General features: G+C 44.1%; 1 protein-coding gene across 1 annotated transcript in view; it reads right to left on the bottom strand.

Moving 5' to 3' along the window:
- The window catches only part of Gspt1 (G1 to S phase transition 1), a 33,900-nt gene extending 33,802 nt beyond the window's left edge, over window positions 1–98 (bottom strand). The window contains exon 1 of the mRNA XM_010610007.3: window positions 82–98. The gene's annotated coding sequence lies outside the window, so the exon portion shown is untranslated. The remainder of the gene's footprint in view (window positions 1–81) is intronic.
- Window positions 99–9,190: the final 9,092 nt, after the last annotated feature.

The raw sequence follows: 9,190 nt of genomic DNA, 5'->3' as shown, positions 1-9,190 counted from the left end.
CCCATCCAACGCAACCACCGCCGTCTGCCTCACCGCCAACCCCACGCCCGGCGCAGACTGACCCCTCCCTACCGCCCGTACCTTCGCCTTGGTAGTTTCCGACCCTGTCTGTGTTCGCTTCCGGCTACGGAGCACTGCAGAAGACCGAACTACGAGTTCCGGCGGCGCCTGCGCGACCCTGCTGCGTTGCTTTTTTTTTTTTCCTCCCTCCCCCGGGGGTCGACGGGAGTCGGAGTTCGGTGGCGGGGCGCAACCGGAAGCGGGTCTGCCTCCCAGCAGGCTGCGCGAACCAGCGGAGATTCGGTGGCAGCTTGGCGGCCCCACCTGTCACCGGGTGGGGGCGGGAACTGGCCCTCGTGTGACTTAAGGCTGGACCAAGGATCCATAGGAAGCGCTCACTCCGGCAGTGGACGAGGGAAAACAGCAGACCTCATGGGGTGCGGGGCGGGGGAGGCGCCACACCTATCTCCTGATGATTTCTTCCCTTTTCAGTACCTTTTCTGCTTTCTCTGCCTTACACTCCTTACCTTGTTCATCTCCCTAGTTTCCTCCCCTCCTCCAGCCAGATTTTGCCCTACATTTCAAAGCCGATGCAAAGCGTCTTGTATTTTATGTCTTTCATTTTATCATTTGGAGAAGAGACAATAAAACCGTGAGATGTTACAGCTTAAACTACAATGCGGCTCGTAAAGGGCTGGAGCCCAGGTTCTGCCCAGGCAGAAGGGATCATTAAGTGGAAACTTTCAGTGACTCACAGTCTGTTTGACTAGTCATTAGAAATCTTCACCTAAATTTTTCCATTCCTTCCTCGTCCTTGCCAGGAGGCTTGCAAGTTAAACAGAGGTTTTCCATAGTCCATGATGTTTCTTTCCTGCCCGCATTATTTTGGTGCGTCAAATTTGCTTCCTCGTGTGGCATTAGGTGAAGTGATTTATCCCCCCCCACTTTTAAAAATAACTGCATCTCACACAGGTTGTATTTAGATGAACTTGGGAAAAGTGGAAAGCAAAGAGAAATAGTCTGCGTTTAGTCCTAAACTGCATGAAGCAGAGAGAAGCACATTGTTTCTTTTTCTTTTTTACAAAAAAGTGTTGGAAAATAATAGAGTTAGAAGAAAACCACACTGTTGATATTTTTCTGAAAGGAGGCTAGATACAATGCATCTCACCTGCCTGGAAATTACAGTGTAAGGGTGTAGACTTACAGAAAGCGTTTTCTAACCTTAGATTGTATTTTTAAAAATCTAGATGTGGGCTGGGGATTTAGCTCAGTGGTGCCATGCCTGTCTCGCAAGCAGAAGGTCCTGAGCTAGATCTCCTTACCACCAAATAAATAAATAAATAAATAAATAAAAATACAATAAAATCTAGATATAGGTCTGGATCTAAATTTTTTTCTGAATTTTAATTTTGAATATCTGTGTTGTAAAGAGGAAAAAATTCAGCTTAATGAAATAGTTAAAAATGCAAAGCTGTCAGGTTTCCCTTTACCAAACAAGTCCTACACTAGTGGTGTGAATTTATGTTTAATATTATCAAATGCACTTTTGTTTTGTTTTGAGACAGGGTCTCACTATGTAATTAAGACTGACCTGGAACTCACTATGTAGCCCAGGCTGGTCCCCAACTCACAGCAATCTTCCTGCCTCAGCCTCCCAATTGCTGGGATTACAGGTGTGTGCCACCACACTGAGCTTATCAAATGCATTTTTAACATGTGATATCGGGGAGTTGACATTATACATGTAAATAAACCTCCTTTTTTTTTTTTTTTTTTTGGTACCGGGGATTGAACTCAGGTCCTTGCACTTGCAAGGCAGCCCACCGAACCGCTGAGCTAAATCCCCGGCAAGAAACCTCCCTTATAACCAGACCGGGGGTTAGGGGTGTACTCTAGTGATAGAGCGCTTCCCTAACATTTGTGAGACCTTAGATGTTATCACCAGTACCACAAAAAACAAAAGTAAATATAATAAGGCTTGTTTTAAGCTATCATCAAGTATATGTTCCCTCAAATCTCATGAAAATTGTTTTTGTTTTATTGGGTCAGGTTGGATTTTTTTTTTAATTTTTCAGTGTTTTGTTTTTTCATACTTGATGAAGTGTGCCTCTGCCTCAATACAAAGTTCTAAATATAGTTCTATAGAGACCCAAGAGGATCCTTCTTAAGAATTACTTATTTTCAAGTTGGTGTTAAGGCAATCGCCTCCAGATTTGCAGAACACTTATTGATGTAAAACTCATAGCTCTTTTCATGTGTAAGAGACATGTATTGCTAGTGAATGAAATAGTTTAATCACAAGAAAATATGTTGTGTCTGAAATAAGATGCCTTCTCACACAAGATTTACACTCTTCAACCCACTTTTGAGAAAATGTCAACACATGCACCCAAGCCCTTCTCCATTAGAAACTATACTCCTCACCTATAATCCCAGCACTCTGGAGGCTGAGGCAGGAGGATCGCTGTGAGTTCCAGACCAGCCTGGGCTACATAGTGAGTCCCAGGTCAGTCTCAACTACATAGTGAGACCCTGTCTCAAAAAAAAAGACAAAGAAAGAAACTATACTCCTCTCCTGTATCAACACTGGGGCACTGGATGATCCCACTCTGGTAGGTTAAGTTCTTCACAACTACTCAACTCAATCAGCAGGATTTCTTTGTGCCTGGTATTTTTCCTAGGGACAGAGGCAGAAATTGCTAAGAGTGCCTCTTAGGAAAGCAACTGATACCATTAATTTCCTTGTCATTGAATAGGATAGTTATGAATATTCAGGAAAGAAGCCATTCCATTGTTTTTCGAAAGCTTGAAGCTACCAGCCCAAGAACCAGCAGGAAAGTGAGGAATCCTTTTGTTAATTACTGTTGTGCCAAGACTGAGCAACTTGTAAGTGGGATCTTAAGTCTTTGTAGTGTATTCCCACTCCCCAGAATAATGCCAGGTATAAAGAGGACTTCGTAAATGTTAAATAGGATGATACTTCCCTTATATTCCTTCAAGGCTGTTGAGACGCAGGACTGATAACTCTAAGAGGCAGTTTTCCAAAGATGTATTGTTATTGGCTGGAATGTGTATACAGGTACAGCTTGATGGCAGCCTTACTTGGAGAAGCTGTGCTGCATGTTTCAAGGTCTGGACCACATGGCAAGAAGTAATTCCTGTCTTCCAATGCAGATCCCACCAGCTGGCATTCCTAACAGTCTCCCTCTTGTTCTTGTGTGCGTGCTGGAGATTAAACCCACGGCCTGGTTCATGACAACCACATGCTCTATCACTGAGCGACACCTTCATCCCCTCTCTTTTGTTCTTTTCCATCCTCCCTTAATTACAGTGCCCTTAAACTAGCCAAGGCCTTAATATTTGTACTTCTTAATAAGCTGCACGTAGTTTACTCTCTTAAGCAGTTTACCTTTCATTTTTCAGTGCTGGAGATTAAACCTAGAGCTTCCCACATGGTAGGTAAATGCCCTACCACTGAGCTGCATTCCCCAGCCCATCTTATTTTTATTTTGAGTCACAGTCTTGCTAAGTTGCCCATCCTGGGCTTGAGCTTGTGATTCTCTCCTGCCTCAGTCTTTCTAGTGGCTGGGGTTGAGGGCTTGCACCACTATGCCTGGGAAAAGTTTACTTTCTATGCTTGCCAATGTGAGGCTGACATGACTGGTTGCCCAGGCTTTAGTTGATAAAAATGTGGCACACAGATGGACACTGATATGTTGACACTGTAGTCCCTCACCTAGAAAATTTTCTGCAGAACTACAGGTGCACAAATGTATACCAGTTTCTTTCTGGAATTTTTGCATAGTTCCAAAATGGGAATAAGCTCAGTGTCCATCAGTAAGAATGGTTTAAAATGATGGTATTTAAAGATTATGGAATAGCCGGGCGTGGTGGGGCAACCCTGTAATCCCGGCACCTGGGAGGCTGAGGCAGGAGGATCACTATGAGTTCAAGACCAGCCTGGGATACACAGTGAGTTCCAGGTCAGTCTCACATACACAGTGAGACCCTGTCTCAAATAAATAAATAAACAGACAAACAAATAAATATTGTGGAATAATTTGCAGCTGTTAAAAAGAGTGACAGGGCCAAGTGTGATGGCACACACCTGTAATCCTAGCATTCTGGAAACTGAGGCAGGAGGCTCACAAACTCAAGCCCAGCCTGGGCAACTCAGTGACTTAGCAAGATTCTGTATCAAAATAAAAAGATTTTTTAGAAGAGTTGGAGGTATATCCCAGGGTGGCAGAATAATAATCCCACTGATAATTTTTTAAAGAATCAGAAGTACAGCTTGGTGATAAAGTGCTTGTCAAGTGTGCACAAGGCCCTGAGTTCAGACCTCAGTACCATGCACACACACACACACACACACATTCACCCTAAAAAAAACTGTGTCACTGGGCACAGTGGTGCAGCCACTACCCGGTATGTGTGAAGCCCTTGGCTCAATCCCCAGCATCACAAAAAAGTAAAAAATTACACCTCCACTGAACATGCACATTTCTTCTTGTCATTTTCCCTATAGTGTGTAACACATATTTACATAGCATCGACATCACATTAACTATAATTAACTTGCAATGATTTAAGGACATGGGAGAATATGTATACTTTATATATAAGGTTTTTTTGTCATTTGTTTGTGTTTCGTACTGGGGATCAAACTCCAACCCTTGCTCTTGAGAGGCACGCGGCGGAACCACTGAGCCAAATCTCCGGCCCCTATAAAATTCATATAAGAGACATGAACATCTTTCAGTTTTTGTATGGGGTTCCCCAAAGCTCCTGAGGACAACTGTATGTCTCATAGGTGTCCATTCTGTAGTGGATCAGTGCACCTAGTACAGTCCTGTTTCTTTGAAAGCATGTAGCTTTTTCCTCTCCGCAGACTGCTCTGCTCTGCTCTCAGATCTTCATCTCTAACTCTTTGTCATTCATCTCCTTTGTCCGGTTTTGAGGGGAGAAGCCTCCCCTGCTCACCCTGGCCCCTTAGCAACCTGCATCCCTCTCTTGCTGGGTTCCTTTGTCCACTGCACTTACCACGATCTAAAACTCCTATTCCTTTCCATGCTTATTGCCTCCCACGAAGGTTTGGGAGCCAAAGGAATATTTGGCAAACATTTTGTAAAGTGTGAAAAGACACATATTAAACAGTTAGGGGTCTGGGAGTCTAGCTCAGTGATGAGAAGTTAGCCAGGCATTCACGCCTTGGTTTCCACCCTCTGCCCCAGTAAATGTGGGGTATATTTGTGAGGTGGGATTACAAGTGGGAAAGAAAAACAATGAGAGAGAGAGAGAAAAATTGCAATATTTGGGGGGTTTGGTTTTGTTTTGGGTTCTGGGAATGAAACCCAGGGCCTCCTGCCTGCTAAACGCACTGCAAGGCTGGGGACATAGCTCAGTGGTAGAGCAATTGTGGCACATACACAAGTTCCTGAATTCAATCCCCAGTACTGCCCCCCCCAAATCAATAAAATAAAAACACACAGCACCTCTGGGCTATGTCCCTGTCCAAAAACTTACTTTTTAAAAAAAGTTTTTGTTTTCTTTTAAATTTAGGTAAAATTCATATAACGTGAAATTACATGTATGTATGTATTTCGAGATACTGGGCATTGAACCCAGGGCCTTTGCACTGAGCTATATCCCCAGTTCTTTTTGTTTGGTTTGGTTTTGCTTTGGGGGTTTGTTTGTTTGAAGATATTGTCACTGTCAGAGTTGTCCAGGCTGGGGTCACACTTGTGATCCTCCTGTCTCAGCCTCTTGAGTAGTTCAGATTACAGGTATGTAATACCATGCCCAGCTAAAATTTCTCTTTTTTTTTAAGACACAGTTTCACTATGTGGTGCAGACTGGCCTCGAACTCACTATGCAGTGCTGGCCGAACCTCTGGAGTGTCGGGATTACAGGCATGTACCGCCGTGCCTAGCTAAAATGACCTACTTTAAAGTGACCATTTAATACACTATTACCGTTGCTCAAGCACTGTCTCTCTTTAGTTCTAAAACATTTTTACCCACCCAGAAGGAAATCCCATAACCATTATGCAGCTGTTCCCCACTTCCGTCTTCACCCTGCCCCAGGTAACTGCTGATCTTTTAGTCAGTAGGCTGTGTCTATTTCGGACTTTTTTTTTTTTTGCCTATACGCAATTCTACACTCTAGGACCGAGACAGAAAAGAGCAAAGCATTGTCCTTGTCTCACACGTCACATGCTGCCCAACATGAAAAGGTGGGTCGGGCGTTTCTCTCCCACAACTGGCTCTCTAGGGGACACTGACCAGATGGGCTGTAAGTTAACTAAATCCTGACCATACTCACAGTTAGCGAAGACCCCTACGTTACAAGCTCAGTTCTAGCCAGCTGGAGTGTTGCACACCTGTGTTCACAGCCCTAAGGGAGGCTGAGGCAGGAAGATCATAAATGCAATGCCTGCTGGGGCAACTTTCCAAGATCCTGTCTCAACATTAAAAAATGTAAAAGGGGGTGGAGATGGCGATATGACTCAGTGGCAGAGAACTCCTGGGTTCAATCCCCCAGGACCCAGCACAAGCTCAGCCCCAAAAGACTATACCCCAGAAGTCCCCTGTGAGGAATACAATTATTTTGTACCGCAAACATGTACTAACAAAATAAAAACTGAAGCCAGGTGTGGTGGCACATGCCTATAACTCCAAAACTCAGCAGGAGGATTGCTATGAGTCTGAGGCCAGCCTGAACTACAAAGCGAGACCCTGTCTCAAAACACCAATCAGGAGCCGGGCATGGTGGCGCACGCCTGTAAACCCAGCACTCGAGAGGCTGAGGCAGGAGGATCACTGTGAGTTCGAGACCAGCCTGGGCTACACAGTGAATTCCAGATGAGTCTCAACTACATGGTGGGACCCTGTCTCAAAAAACAAAAGAAAACAAAACACCAATCAATCAATCAATCAATCAAGTGAAAAGTGAGGAAAAAATCCCATGTTGGGGTCTGTGTTTCTGACTGGGAGTTCCCACCACCCTTTCCTCAGGTTTGAATATTTTTCTAGAATGATTCACAGGACTCGTCGGAACACTGCTTACCTTTCTCACTTGTCATAAAGGCTGTACAGAGGATATAGAAGACAAGCACGGGCAAGGCTGAAGGGAGGGGTGTGGAGGTTCAGGACCCGGAAGCCCAGGGAGCCCTGTCCTCTTGGGTTTTAACGGAGGCTTCATTACTTAGGCATGATTGACACAATCATCGGCCTTTGGTGAGTAACTCAGGCTTCAGCCCTCACCTGCTTAGAGGTTGGGTGGGGGGGCTGAAAGTTTCACATCTTCAGCGTGGCTGGGCCTTTCTGGTGACAAGTTACATCCAGGAACCTGTCACTGGCTAGCATGGGTCCTTGTCCACAAGGCATGAAAGTTAATTATACAAAAGATAGAAAACTCGTTCTGTAGGCGACCCCAGGAAAGGGGAAAGTGGCTACTCCATTGGCAGAGAGGCCCCTAATGAGGAACATATACACCTTTAAGGGGTCCCAAAAGAATACCACGGATTATTCGTGCATTTTTAAAAAAGGGGCAGGGTCTCTGGACAGGGGCAGAGTTTAATTACTACACAGGTGACACTCAATTACTACACAGTTTAACTACTACCCAGTGTGTCCTGTGCCCTCTCAGAGGAGGGTGTGTTAAGGAAAGGCATGGAAATGAAGATATAATGCAACTCAGGTCAGTTTTCAGTCAGACCAGATCAATGTGGCTATCTTTGCTTGCACTGGGTTCGTCCCACTTTCTTATCTCAAGGGCTGCAGCTGCTTGCTCTCTCAGTAACAGCCTGCTTTACTTTCTCCTTATTACTAAAACTTGCAGCTGGCTGCTTGTTCTCTTTCAGGCTGTTACTCCGAAGTCCTGCCATTTCCCTTCCCGTCTCAAACCTGTCGAGAGTTGCCTGATAATCGGCAGTGGGGGTACACCCTGGGAAGCACACCTGTAATTCTGGCACTTGGAAAGACCAAGGAGTTCAAGCCGAGACCAGGCCTTGTCTCAAACACACCCGGGAATTTCCAAGGGTTTTAGGAGCTCTGTACTAAAAACTGCACACCGAGACCAAATATCTATCTCTTATCATATCACAGTGACTCTTTGTGTCAGGCTTATTGTACTTAACTTTTTTTTTTTTTTTCTGGTTCTGGGGATTGAACTTGGGTCCTTGTGCTTGCGAGGCAGCTGGCGACACCACTGAGCTAAAGCCCCAGCCCTTAACATGTTTTAAAAGACTCAATGTGTGATGTAGCAGTTGTCAGTATTCCATTCCTTTTCGTGGCAGAATAATATTCCATTTTGTAGATTAAACCACAATTTGTTCATTCATCTGTTAATGGGCAAACTGCTTTTACAACTTAAAGTAAGGAAAAGTTAACAGATGAACTCTGAGTAAGATGTACTATATAGTCTAGCTAATTGCATTGCAAGATCTCAATTTTTTGCTTTGATAGTGTATCATAGGTATACTAAAATTACCACAGGGGAAGCTGGGTTGTAGGTATCTGGGCTCTCTCCACTATTTTTGCAATTTCTTGTGGTTCTACAATTCTCTCAAAATAAGAAATTAAAAGCTCTCATACCAACAAAAAAGCCATGTTTTTTGAACGCTTAGAACCCATGTAAAATTAGACTTCAGCCTGGGTTCCCCAGTCTTTTTTATTTTTTCCGGTACCAATGGTCAAACTCAGGACCTTGAGCTTTTGAGGCAGGTACATTGCCACTGAGATAAATCTGGGCCCCTGCCCAGTCTTTACCAAGATGTTTTTTCTGCTTTCCTTAAATTTGCTTGAGGTGGAGTAGAAATGGAACAGGAAGAATTTTTTTTTACCTTCAGAATTTTATAAATATAGAACAATATAAAGAACCACAAACACATACCTACTTAGAATCCCAAAATTACTGGGTTTATTTATTTATTTATTGGTTTTTGAGACAGAGTCTCACTATGTAGTTGAGACTGACCTTGGAACTCACTATGTAGCCCAGGCTGGTCTCCAACTCACAGCCATCCTCCTGCCTCAGCCTCCCAAGTACTGGGATTACAGGTGTTTGCCACCACGCCCGGCCCAAAATTGCCAGTTTTAAATATCTAGACACCTCATGTTTGAAGACTGGAAATGAAATAATTCCAATATTGCTTTGGCGTTTTTGACCCCCAGCTCAGTTCCATTCT

Source organism: Fukomys damarensis, unplaced genomic scaffold (assembly GCF_012274545.1).
Source record: "Fukomys damarensis isolate Sample0158 unplaced genomic scaffold, DMR_v1.0_HiC HiC_scaffold_34, whole genome shotgun sequence".
In the NCBI taxonomy this organism is placed as follows: Eukaryota; Metazoa; Chordata; class Mammalia; order Rodentia; family Bathyergidae; genus Fukomys; species Fukomys damarensis.
Note: the sequence above shows the minus strand (reverse complement) of the source record. Positions and strands in the feature narration are given on the sequence as shown.